Here is a 13,888-nt window from a genome sequence, read left to right as displayed (position 1 = left end):
TGTATTTGTGGGACTGTTCTGTTTGTTGGGATGGAAAACTGGAAGCGTTTCCCTGCGTAAGGATATAGAATATGGAAAGTGCCTTTACAGGGAAGGAATTGCTGCAGGAAGAAAGCTAGAATGAGGGAAGAATTGTTAGAGAATCTTGTTTGTGCACCTTTAGTGCTTGGGTGTCTGTAGTAGTGGCTGATAAGCTTGTGGGTTTTTTAGAGAAGAATTGGAATGCACTTTCTCTCCTGTAGATTGTCCTATTTTCTTGGCAGAGTAGCAATAACCTTTTTTTATACTTTTTTACATTATCCAAAGCAAGGATTCTGTCAGGCTGGAGGGAAGTCCATGTAGAGTTTGGCAGCCCCACTCTATAAACAGCCTTAAGGTTTTCTGCTGGAAGGCATAGCTCTCAATTCCTGCTTCTCCCCAGTCTGGGGCTGAGTGCACTGCTCTAACAGTGAAGGTTCGTGATTTTTTTTCAGGATACTGATGTAAATATAAATGATTTTGAAATATTAATTTTCTTCTGGGTTATCTTCTGCTGGATAACAATACTTTTCCTTCTGTTTTTTTTTTTTCTTCCCCTTTTTCCCCTCTCATCAGAGTACCTATTGTGATACACTCAAGGACTGGTTGTCTCTTTGGCAATTTGGGAATAAATCCCTAACTGCCCCAACTCTGGCTAGAGCTTTCCAAGGCTGAGCAGTGCTGCAAACTATTTTTAGGGTTGTAATGTGCCTTCTCTTAAGTCTTGGATAACAGTTAGTGAGCAAGTGATTAGCAGAGTACTTGGTGAGTGTTACTTTCCTTTGCCGAAATGAGCCTCCCTTGCCTTTTGTGTAGCAATGTAGGTTGCTTTCTTTCCCTCTACTGACTGCTTGCAAAGAAGTAAAAATAAAAACAGACAAGGAAATTGCAGATCTTGAAAGGAGGACAGAGGCTGAGTGATCCAGCTACACGTGAGCTCCTTCCCACCAACAGGCAGTGATGTGCTTTTAGGACTTGGTACTATTGAGTCTTCTCTTGAGCAGTAGCAGGCAGTTTTGTCCCCAAAACCTGTATGGGCAGGTGGGCTTCCCCTGCCTCTAAAGTAGAGAAGAAGGTGGTAGCCCCTGCCAGGAGACCTCTCTGTCAGTGTGGCTGCTGTCAGTCCATGTAAGTGGAAGAGGTTTGTACACGACCGTGTGGGAGAGAAGGGATCAGGTGTGTTTATTCACTGAAACCTTGGACTGTCCTAAGTAGTTGGAGTGGCTTGTGGTGTCCCCTCCAGAACCCAGCACATTCACAGGAAACCCCTGAGTCATGCTGAAATCTTGCTTAGTCTCTCGACTTTTAGATCTGACTGATAACTCAATTCCACGGTCTGGAATTATTTATTTTCTTTCTTTTTTTACCGCCAAGTGCTCTCAGCTTTGCTGTGGAGCTCTGAGCTGCAGAGTGAAATACAAATCTCAGATGTGAGCTCGGTGAGCTGTGGCAAACTGAACCACCCAGGAGCTGTCAGATGTCTGCTCATTCCAGACTAAAGCTGGTAACATTCCTGATAACATCCTTGGAGGCTTGGCCTGGACTCCACAAGCACAGTTAGCAGTAAACATGCACCAGCAACACAGGTCTGCTAAGCACACAAGTTTTACAACTCTGGAGTGTAACAAAGGCCATGTTACATAGTCAGATATACCCCTAAGTGTAATTACTAACTTCATTGCTAAAAATGGGTAAAATTTTACCCCCATCTTACCTTTCACACCTTATTTTCCACCGGTGAGTTTGAGATCCCACGTTCACTGTGTTTGTGTCTTCCATATGTTCCTGCTCCTGAGCCACACACTGTGGAATTGCTGTGCCCTACTCAGTTCACTCCTAAGTAGAAGCTGGAAGCCAGTTAAAGTATCTTTTGTTGTTGTAACTGGGAAAATCTTTAGAGAGCAGAAGCATTAATATTCTGGGGTTAGTGACCAGCACAGAGTTAGTAGGGTGGAACAGGTGGTTTCTGGTCCCCACTGGCTGTGTTTTTGAGAGTGGTGGCAGTAGTTTGTCTTGAGTTCATTGCATGAGGATATAAACTTTTTCTCAGATAAAATATGACTAATATAACTTCTCTGTGATGGCCTTAGGCCCTCAGAAACCACCCTGTTGTGGTGTGCTACCAAAGTTAAAAGCCTTTCAGGTTGGGGGTTCATCCCAGTGACACAAAGATGTATTTTTATTTTTTTTTCTTTAAGCATACCAGAAATGCTGTTTGCAGCTGCATCCTCACCTGAGTATGGAGCATGTGATTGCACTGTTGTTCTCTGTGGATCAGGAGGTGTCTAAACATTTCTCTTCTGGTGGTCTGACAGCCCAGGGTAAGCCAAGGAGGCTCTAGACCCATGCTGTGACCATAGGCTTCTAGTTTAGGATATGGGAACTATGGCCCCTCTCGGGTTAGACTGACCTTCCTTGGAAGGACAGTGTTTGATCTGTATAGCCTGTCTTGAATCTCTTGATTCAAGCTGCACTTCTTGATAGCTTTTAACTCAGTGGAGGGTTGGGGCAGAGATAACTGGAACAACCAAAGCTGGGGAGGGGGGAACACTGAAAAACTTGCAATCCTAAACTCAGGTCTTAGCTTGCAGTGGGATCAGTTCCCAATAAGTACCATAGGGAAGGAGCTGTTTTCTCTTGATGTGCAAATAGGCAAAGAGTGCAGGTACTCAGCTGCTGTCTCGACATCTGTCTGTTTACTCTGTATTTCAAGTTCTGAGGCAGAAAGCTTTTATCTGCTCCCGTCTCCTCTTATGTCGCTGTTTCCAAAATACAGGTGATAGATACAAATCTAGCAGTTAAAAGGCAGGGCCTGGCAGAGGAGGAGGAGGAAGTAGAAAGCATCAAGAGGTTAGTAAAAGCTGTTTGTTCTGATGCCCTGTTCAGCGAGGCATTGGCACGAGTGCTCCCTCTGGGATCAGGTGTGTGCTTGTACCTTGCTGCTTCTGGTCCTGCACGGCGAGTTTCTTGGCTCTGTGTTTTGCTGAGCGTGGGGGTAGAGGTGGTGGCTTTTCAAGTCTGCCTGAATGCAAATAAATACCTGAGAAGACTTTTAATGCAGTGACAGGTGTCTGACCTGTGTGTAATAGTGAGAAGGGAGGAGTGAGCTGAGGAGCCACAGGCTGGGTGAGCGGGTTAGCGCAGAGCCCTGAGCAGAGCGCTCTTTGTTAACGTCCCATGCTGTGCTTTCTTGGCTCCAGTAATGGCATTAGCACCAAAGCAACGTGCAGTAGGACAGTAGAATTTCTTTCCCTGGGGGTTGCTGAGCTGTTCAGTACCCCACTGGTGTGTGCAGATGCCCTGCTGCTGTTTGCAGAGTGACAGGAGTCTTTGTCCAAAGCATTGGTGTGGATTAATCACTGCAGAGGTTTGGGAAGTTTTTATTCTGTGCTCCAGCTGTCCTGGCTAACAGTCAGCTTTAGTTAACCTGTTAACATCTGAGAGCAAGGCCGAGTGTCTTCTCCACATGTGCAGAGCAGGCCTTTCTTTTTCTGGAATCTGCTACCCCGTGAAAGGCTTGCAATGAAGAAAGCATGGCTCTGACTGTAAATAAATCCTTTTAGATTCCAATTGTACAACCAAAGGAATTCAGCAAATTCCTATTTTTCTAATCGTGACATGCCTTCATTTTAATGCTCTTCCAACTGGCACAACTCATCTCACACCACTTTGAAAATAACGGGCAAGAAGTTTTATCTCTGGCTTGCAAACAGCTGCCGTTGTGCTCGTTGCAGGTGTCAGTGCTGTGGCTTTGGCCATGCGGCCTCAGGGACCTGCGCTGGCTCCCCTGCATGTGCCCGACTCGGGAGTGGGGAGTTCTTCCTGGACCTGTAGCTCTGGGTTTCTGTGGGGTGCTGACTCGGCCCTGTGTCTACCTGGATCTATTTGCTCTTGCATTTGCTTCCTTACCTGGAGAAAACCCTGCATCCTGCAGTGCTCACTGACTGTTCGGTATCTGTGTCAATAAGTGGAAAAATCTGTCTTAACATTCCACCTCACCAAGTGTCTGGCTCTCACTGCTAGCCCGTCGCTCTTTGTAATTTTATAACTGCCTAAGAAATTAAATCTGTGTTGTGATAAGTATTCTGTGTCTTCTTCCTTTTGTTTGCTGCTTGGAGATGGGGCCGGATAAGATCAGGGTGAGGCTATGTGGCCCAAACCAAAATACCAGCAGTAATAAGCCCTCAGTCCCAGCTGTGCTTTGTAGCTGCTCTCCACAGGCACTGTCAGCTTGGGCTTTGCAGGGAGTGGGAAAGGACTAGCCGAGTTTTTCCTGGCACATTTTGCTTGCAAATGTAATTTTCCCTCTTGTTCCTCCTTAAAGCTGCTCTTCCCAGGACTTGCATTCATGCATTTTTCTCCTGCTGCTCAGGTAAGTTTGATAACTGCCTTTATTCCTTTTTTCCGTGGGATGCATCTCAAGCAGTGCTTTCATACCCACCCTGTGCTGTCGCTCCAGGCTTGTTGCTTCTCACCTTCAAGCCCTGGAGGAAGATCTGGAGTGAGCCCGTGCAGATGGGAGAGGAGGCATCTCCTGCTTCTCTGTGCATCCTTCTTCTGCAGAGCCACGACAGGTGCTTTGATCAGGAGGGACAAGAGGAGAAAAAGCCTTTCTGCTCTTGCTGGCAACGGTGGAGCACACAAGGATGAGATGAGATGAGGATGAGACTCTCCCTATATGACTGTTTCATGGCAAGGCCTCGGCTGTGGAGCTGCAGGCGCCTCCTCTCCTGATCCAGCTCTGGAGGGCAATGCTGCCCTGTCACTGCTGCTTTGTGCCTCCCTTTGCTCCAGGCAAAATAGGCTCTGTTAGCTCAGATGAGTGTCTCTAAACTGTTCATTCAGCTGCTGGTGACGTTTCAGTCTCCTGCCTGGAGCAAATTGAAGATCTGAGAGAAGCTGCTGGTGGATTCAGGAAGTGGCAGCGAGTTCCAGCTGCAGTGGAGGTGCCAACAACTTCTCTGTCCCCCATACCCCAAATGGATGGGGTCATCCAGACCCACTGATGTTTTGGGAGGTCCAACAGCCCCTCTGCTCCTTCCCTAGGAGAACAAAGCACAGTATTCTCCAGTAAACCTGGAAAAACTGTAAATAATGGGTCAAACCCCCTCTGAAGGAGGCAGCTGTGGTTGCATTCAGATTGGCAGTCTCATGTCTGCTAGTACTGAGTCTGGCCCACTGAGCATGAATTCCCAGGGAAGGGACTGAGCAATCTCTTCTCCAATTATTTATCTTATTAAAAGGGTAAACATGGACTTGTCCCTGTGTCCTTCCTGACATGCTTTGTTTTGGTACTGACTAGGCTTTTGGGTTTAGCTGTGCTGTGATGATCCAGCAAGTGCTCAGGCACAGAGACCCTTTGCTATGCAGGACTCAAGTCCAAGATGAAATAACTGAGCAGAAGCAGAATCCTGGTGTGAACAGCCCCACTTCAGGGGCTGTGGCTGAGCTGAACACCCTGCTGGGAGCAGAGGAAGGAGTGAGGTACCAGGCAGAGCGGCTCTGCCTGGGCTCATGCTGCCCCTGGCCTGGCTGGTTTGCAAGGCTGATGCACCATCACCAGTTTTTAGAGCCAGAAGGATGCTGGGGTGGTGCTGGGGGAGCAGCAGGCAGAAGTGGGCACCAGCACTGCTCCAATTCTGCTCGTGCTTGGGAGCACCTTGTCCCTCTGCAGCACCTGCTCCCAGCTGGATGCTCCCCAGTGCCTGAGCACACGCCTCTGCTGTGCCACATCTGACCTGGGCAAGTCTCAGCTTGGCCCTTGGCAGGGGCTTTTTTGGCTAATTAGTGATGCACTGTGAGCTAATGAGGGCACTGTGCCCATCCTGCTGGAGCTGTGGACATGCGATGCTGGCTCTTCCAGCACCATGGAAGAGGGTGCTGGATTATGTCTCGGGTTGGGATTTTTAGCAGTGAGTTTTCCTGAGTTACAGGTTATAATAAAGGATTCAGAGATCACTGTGTCCAGGTAAGCCCATAAAGTAAGCTAGAGGATTTTGGCAGTATTTTGATATTTTGGATCCTGTTTTGCAGGGGCAAGGAAGACCTTAGGAGAGAGAAAGAGGCTTGTTTCTGCACAGGTCTGCTCCAGAGCTGGGGAGCACCAAGTGACACAGCGGCACAGATCCACTTCATCCATGTGATTGGATCCACCTTGTCCACACGGTGGGTACAGAGTCACCTTTGGGTGCCAGCCTGGCAGGTTCCTGCTCAGCATCACCCTTGTCACTGCTGTCCCCTCCTCCCTGCTCGAGGCAGGCTGGTGACACTGGCAAAGCCCTTCTGAGCACATCACCCACTGCTCCTCAGCAGCTCCAGATCAGGGCTGATCACTCATTTTTTCTGTGGAGGACAGGCAGAGCAACAGCCCAGAGGAAGCCTGGGCCTTTGGCTGATGAAGGGGAGGGGGCTGGAGGCCAGCAGAGTGGGGGCTGCTGTGGTCCAAGGGGGCTGTGCTGTGCTGTTGTGTAGCTGCTGAATGCATGTGCAGGGCCACAGTGTCCCTGTGCCTTCCCTGGAAGCATCCCAGCCTTCTGTCTCCAGAGCATCCATGTTCTTTCTTCCCTTCTCTGGGACCATCCCAACATTTTCCTGAAAACCCACATTCTTTCCTTCTTTTCCTGGGTGTATCCCAGCCTTTTTCCCTCCAGAGCATCCCTGCATCTTCCCTTGTGGCATCCCAGTCTTTTTCCTCCCACAGCCTCCCTACTCTTTTGCTGGCACCATCTCAGCCTTCTCCCTGCTGAAATATCCCTCAAAGCCATCCCACCCTTTTCTCCTTGGTGCTTCTCTGCTCCTTTCCTTGTTTACTCCCTTAACATCCTCCTACCCACTCCTGCAGCAGTGCTCTGCAGCACCTCCCGTGTGTGCTGAGGGCATCTTCTCTGCACTGGTGCTCCAGGACTCGGAGCAGAACATAAGATGGGGGGAAAAAACCTGGTCTGTGTGTGCCCTCACCCAGCTCCTGAGCCAAAGCTGCTCAAACAGGTAGAGGGCTGTTGGCTGCTGTGTGTGCCACAAGCTCCTGCCTGGGAAAGCTGCTGGGAGGCTGGAGAAGGAGTTTAATCCAACCGTGCTTGGCTGAGGGGACCGTGGTGGGGCCAGAGCAGAGTGGGTCTGGCTTTAGCTGTGTGGCTGTGCTGCTACTCTGCTGCATTTTCCTGAACAAATAGTACTGCAGCTTTTGGAGCTGGGCCCAAAAATTGAGTCCTGGCAGGAGAAGGCAAAATTCTGGGCTTTACCTGGCCCCACAACCTCTGTTGTTGGCTGAGCCTGGAGCAGGGCTGGTGTGTAGGGAAACACAGACCCTGGGCTGTGTCCCTGTGCACCATCAGGGTACAGAGGACTCTGCTCCAGGTGCCCCCTTGCACCCCCCTGCTCTGTATGGGCACCAAGCACGGCAAAATCACACAGAGCCTCTTCTCACCCGAAAACAATTTTGAAAATGAAAGCTGGGAGACAGAGCCAGCTCTCACCCCTTTTCAGTGGTTTAGATAGGAAGCAGCCTTTCATCTCTCCCAGGCGAAAGGCAATTTGCATTTCAAGAGGTCAGGACGAAGCTCTTTCTCTTTACCATCTGAAATTAGTTATTAAAAGTCTATTTGGAAACAAAACAACGCTCGCACGGAAAGATGGCCTCTGCAGGCTCGAATTAACTGCTCCTGTCATCCCTGATTTCCCTGGCTGCTGCTGGAGGATGCTGGATCGAGGAGGCACAGGCACTGCTGGAGATGCAAATGGAGCAAAACCTGGAGCTCCTTGGTAGGGCTGGAGCTGCTCCAGGGCTCAGGGGACAGGTGTCTCCCCTGGGAATCAGGGGGTTTTGCACCCCCTACTCTGTCCTAGCTTGGCTCTAGATAGGTCACTGCAGTGAGGATAAATCCATACCCATCTCCCTGCAAACCCTGCTGGCTTCCAGCTCCTACGCTCGCCCTGGGCTGGGACCTCAACCTGGCTCCAGCAATCCAATCCTGCCTTATAAAAAGCCTCGGGCAGTCCCGGAGCTTGGCCGAGGTTCGCCGGGCGCTGGTGCTTTGTTTTCTCAGCTGCTGCCTCTGCCCTCACCGCTGCTGCTTATTGATATGGGAGTTTGCATTAGCAGGTGCACTCTGGGATATTCAATTACTTATAAAGAGCTGTGGCAGCACAAGACGGTACTGGAGGGAGTGAGGCAGTTGGTTTGGGGGTGGGTTTTTTCCCTTGTTTTCGGGTGGTTTGTTTTGGTTTTTAACAGGCTTTTAAAGGAGACTCGAGGATGGGTAAAGTGGTGGCGTTGACTAAATAAAAAACATAAGTAAAAAGTGGAGTCAAGAGGGGGAGAAATAAATAAATAATCCTGTTTATGACATGAAACAGCTGGGTAGAAAAAAAAAAGATCTCCGGGAAGAAAGCAGCTCCCAGGGCTATTTTTAGCTCTTTTGTTTCTTCCCCCCTGCCACCCCCACCCCCGCACAGGCTCAGGGTTTGGTGTATGTCAGTCCTGCTGTTCTCCCTCACCTCTTGAGTGCCAGGTGATGTGTTTGTTTTTGTTTTTTTTTGATTATTTCTTTTTTATTTTTTTGCATCTTATTTATAGCAGGAAGGTGGGGGAAGGGCAGCAGCATTAGAGGAGGCTGTGCAGATATTACCCTCAGCCCTGTCTGGGGAAACAGTGGGGCAGCAGGGGTTGTGCCTCTCCTGCAGCTCCTGTCAACAGTGGGGGTACTCCAGAGCTGGACATGGGGCCTCCCCTTTGCTCCTCAGCCATTTCAGGAGCTGCTGTAACCCCCTCAAAATTCCCTTTTCTCCACTACCTTCAAAGGCAGTCTGCACTGCAGCCTTCCCCAGCCATCCCTCCCAACATCCCGCTCCTCTCTCGGCCCCAGATCTCCCATCACATCCCTCCTGGATGCTGCTGCTGCCCCAGGACCCCTCTCCCCCATCTCCCTTGCCCCCAGTTCCCCCCTCAGCGAGCACCCGCGTGGGCTCCCGCCTTTGTGCCGTTATGGAAGAAATACATAATTCTTTTATTATTCAATTAGGAATTTAACACACAATCAGGTGATCGCTTTAAGAGGATTTCCTATAAGGCAGGATTTGAATAACGGGGCTATGAGTAATATATTCCCTTAAATGGTTTATTCCTTTATCAGATTTTTTTTTCCCCCTAAGCACTTTAATGCATTTACTTTCCCATTGTCGACACTTTTCTCCGCGCTCTTCCTCCCTCCCCGAGCTTATGCAAATCCCCCGTAAGGCGTTTAATGCGCCGTGTGTGTCAATAGTGCCCAAATCTTCACGACAGCATTAGGCTTCATGCATGCCCCGGCTGATTAAGAGGGGTGGTGGGGCCAGCCTGGCCGCCCAAACCCCCTTTCAGCCCCCGCCATGGGGCCAGGGAAGGGGCCCCTGCGCTGGGAGCTGCATTTCTTTAGAGAAAAGGCTGGAGCTGAAAGTAGCTCTTTTCTTTCGCGGGGTGGAGCGTGAATAGGGAGCGCGGGGCCGCCCTGTCTGCCGCTGTTTGCAGCCCTGTCGCTCAGCTTTCGGGGGGTGTGGAGGTGTTAAACTGGGGGAGGAGGGAATGTCTGTGGGTGGGATGTGAGTGGAGGGGGAAGAGGGAAATGGTGAAATAACCCATGAGCCAATACCAGCGTTTATTTGTGTGCACATCTCCTGCCCATGTGGCAGTGGGTGCATCACACCTGGGTGCCCACCTGGCCCCAGAGCCCTATGGGAATGGCTTTGGCATCACCGGCAGGAAAAGCAGGGTTTTTTCCCACTTATTGTGCCACCAAGGGCTGAGGTCAGCTCAGCCTGTCCCCATGCCCAGCCTCCCTTGCGCCACTGGTTTTCTGGAACAGCCTGGCTTGTTGTGCTCTGGTTGGCCTTGTTTTCTTGTGGGGTGAGAGGGGTTTAACAGCCTTCATGGCCATGGGTCTGATGTCCCCAGTGACCGGGGGAGAAGCCTAGGGCCCCAGCTCTGGGGGATGTTATTGCCCCACTCACCTTGGTGGAGCATTCACTCTGAAACCTTCTGGCAGCTACTTGGACACTGGGGAAAGAGGAGCATGAGGAGGAGGTGCCATGCAGCTTGTGGTGCCATGATGGGAATAGTGAAAAGAGCTGTCCTGTAATTCCTGGTTTGCCCGTTGTCTGAAGGTTTTGTGGCTGCTGGCGAGTGTGAGCCCAGCATAGGGGAAAACCCCCATCCAAGGGTCACCATTTTCTCCTTCCCGTGAAAAATCTCTCCCAGCCTGGGTCTGTAGGCTGGTGAGTGGGAGGGAGCTGAACTGGCCCTTCCTGGTGTTGTTTCCTCTACACCCACCGCTGATTGTCTCCTTTTTTACCCTGTCCTGCCGCTCTGCCTCTGCATGCAGCAATTATGCAAAGTTGCAATCAAGGAGCTGAATTAGGAGCTCATCTTGGATTAATTAGTGATGGATGCAAATCTGTTCCAACAAAGAGGAGCAAGGGGAATGCAAAGGCCATGAGTATCCTCTCAGGGTTTCTCCAGCTCTCCCGGGCTGGTTTCAGGGCAGGAGGGATGCACAGAGTAATGCCTTGAAGGAGAACTGGGGCATCCATGTGGAAGAATTTCATTCTTGGCCTTGGGAGGAGGGCTGGGTGCCCCAAAGCTGATGCTCAGCTCAGCCCCTGCATCTCCCTGGAGCTTTTAAACTCAGAGCTTTGGGTTTAGAGCATCTCCTCCCGCCCCAGTTCTGCTGCAAAGCTTGGGGGAAAACCATTTAATCCCTGCGGCCTCCAGTGCTGAGCTCCCGCCAGCACCAGGGATTTCTGTTCGCCTGCAATCGGATTGTGACAAACCAACCCCTCCACTTGCATTGAACAAATTCCCTGGCTACTCCCCGCTCCTTGCAGGCCCCAATAATCCCCCAAGTGTGACTCTGGCCAAGAGGCAACATCCCTGATTAATCCCCGCCGTCTCCGTGCAAAGCCGCTGCTGCCGAGGACGCTCCCGGTGCCGGCACGACACGCTCGGCCGGCGTTGGGAGCAGACCCTGGGGAAGGATGCGAAGGATGCGATGCTATTTAGAGGAGCTTTTCCAAGAGGGGATTTCAGGCTTAAGACCGGCCTCCTCTTCCCGTGAAGCGGAAAAGATGGATGTGCAGCACTCCTGGGAGCACTGAGCACAGGGGAATGGGAGGGGGAGCTCAGATGTTTCATCCCTTTGCCTGGTCCCCTCTGCTCAGCAGTCACAGGAACAGTGTCACCCACCCTGGCTGGTGCAGAGGGGACATTGGGCATGGAACACTCAGGGCACCCCAGCAGAGTGAGCAGAGCTTGGTTAAGGAGCTCCTTAACTGAGGGATGGCTCGTGGCTGTGTCCACAGGGATGGGGACAGCAGGGACGGCCCCTTCCCGGGGTCCTCAAGGGTTTAAGGTTTTTGGCAGTGTGGTGGGACCTTTCAGGTGTGCAGATATCTGAAAGGTCTCTCCTTCCTCTCACCTCTGCACCAGCAATGATTAATAACATTTGACTCCAGTGGAAAGGCAAGGAAAAAAAAATCAATACAGGGCATTTCTGGAGATCATCCTAATCCGGCGTCTCGGAGCCAAATGAATCAGCAGCTCCTTATTCTGCCAGTGGGATTAGTCAGTGTTGGTCCAGGCTCCAGGAGAGTGAGGTGAGGCTCTACATAACAAGGAGCTGTGGAGAGGTGGCCACAGGGTGTTGGTTGGTTCATGGAGCCAAGCAAATCCCTCCTCATAATCCTGCAAACTCTGTGGGGATGCTCCTGTTCGTGCTGGGAGCCACGGGACAGCAGAGGGAGGCAGGAAAAGGGAAGAAGGCAAAAATACCTCTAAAAATCTGCAGTGTGGGTGAAGGATGCACTGTGGATGTTGGATGTGGGGTGCAGGGGTAGACTCCAGGATGTGGAATGTCTTGTGTGTGTGGGAATGTCCCTCCTGCCACAGGGACCAGGAAGCCTGGGACCAGGAGCATCATGCCTGGCTGGTTTTCCTGGCTGTTAAAGTGGGTCAAGCAGAAACCCAAGGAGCATCCAAGCTCACCAAACTCGAGCCAGCTATATGGGAGCTGAATTATTCAGGACCAGCTTAAAAAATTGAAGAGCCCAGCAAAACTCCAGGAGAGCCCAGCCTATGGAACCCCCCATGCCCCTGCTGGGCAGAGGCAGCTGAGCCTGCCCATGCTCAGGGGGCACCTTGGGCACTTTGGGATAGGGTTGTTTTGGTCTAGCACAACGCTACCCTTGGGAGTGGGGAAAGCAGAGAGAAAGCACTCAGGGAAGTTGGGATGGATTCATCTTCCTGTGGTCCCCCACAGCCCTCCAAGCTGTAGCAGTTTCCTCAGGTACCCCAGTACGGCTTTGTCACACCTGCAGGAGAAAGAACTCAAAGGAAACTCCTTTGTCCCCCAAAATGGGGATCTCTTGATCATGTAATTTTAGACAGGATGTTAAAAATTGTGGCAAACGCTTTTCCACGAAGTGTTTGGTCACAGCAACTCCCCATGGCTCGGAGAACACCACATCCATTTGGGAGCTGAGACATCCCCTCAGTTCAGTTGCTTTTAAGGGACACCCCCCCCCCGGTTCTATTCCTGGGGCTTTTGGATGGGGAAAACCAGGTCCTGGGGAGAATCCCTGTGGTGAGTAATGCTTCCTGGCGAGCGCCGGGAAAAGGCGGGTGCACATATGCTGCAGCTCATCCTGCTCTTTTCATGGAGCATTCACACTGTCTGGGTGCCAACCAGCAGCAACCACGGCCAGGGAACCCCCATCACTGTTACTCCCTTTTCTTACATTTCCGAGGCACCTGGAAGGGGATGACGGGGTCTGGGGTAGGGCAAGGGGATGTACCCCAAAGGGAGTGAGGTGCTTGGAGGTTTTACAGAGACACTATGAAATGAGAGCTGAGCAAACCCGGCCCAAGCAAGCAGCCCAAAAAATCCCCCCTTGCACCAGCGCACGGAGCTGTGCAGGTGCTCAGCCCAGAGGGGAGGGGGGAAGGCTGAGCCCTGGCTCCGTGCAGAGCTCGGCACAGCAGCCGGGTGCGCTCTGAGCCAAAATCTGACTATTTCAGCCAAGGAGGAAAGATGGAAATTTCCACCTGGCCTGTTTTCCTCCCTGCGATGTATTTGCAGAAGACCCTTTGCTCAGCCCCTCTCCCGGCAGAAGGGCTGAGGCGGCACAGGCGGTTTTGTCTCTAATTTCCTCTGGCGTGAGCAGCAGCAGCAGCAGCGGCAGCACATCCCGCCGGCCCCGCGCTGATTTACACAACGCAGCATTTATTGACTGCGAGGAGATTGTAATTCACAGCCTGGCGCGGTGCAGTCACGGTGTGCGAGCAGGGACGGCTCCTCTCCTCCTTCCCGCTGCCTCCATCCTCCCGTGCTCCAGGTGGGGAGAGCACAGCAGGGCCTGGTCCCCCAGGGCTCTCACCCAGTTCAGAGGGACACCTACTGTGTCCCTCCCTGGGAGAAAACACAATAGCATCAAATCCCAGTGATGGATCCTGCAGCCTTGGCCAGCTCACCCAACCCAGGAGGAGTGGGGACACCCGCGGGGTCCCTTCCTGGAGCACCCACCTTGGGGACACACATCCTTTCCCTGGACAGAAATTCCCACCACCCCATGCTGCTGATTCCCTTCCTCCTCTGCTCCCACCCTCTGGTTATGCTGGAGAACAGAGACCTCCCAGTTACTTCTTCAAAAATCTGGGGGATTGTTGTGTTCTGCTATCCAGAATTGCAATCCATCCATCCATCCATCCATCCATCCATCCATCCATCCTGCTGACCTATTCAGCCCCTCTTATGCCAAAACCCATCGCAGGGCAGGAATGATCCTGTCCCTGCAGCACTCGTGCCCTGAATGGAATTACCGGAGCTTTCTTCCCAATTAATCT

Source organism: Manacus candei, unplaced genomic scaffold (genome assembly GCF_025592945.1).
Source record: "Manacus candei isolate 608988 ecotype Guabito, Panama unplaced genomic scaffold, ASM2559294v1 h1tg000002l, whole genome shotgun sequence".
Taxonomy (NCBI): domain Eukaryota; kingdom Metazoa; phylum Chordata; class Aves; order Passeriformes; family Pipridae; genus Manacus; species Manacus candei.
The sequence above is the reverse complement of the archived record's forward strand: the minus strand, read 5'-3'. Positions refer to the sequence as shown.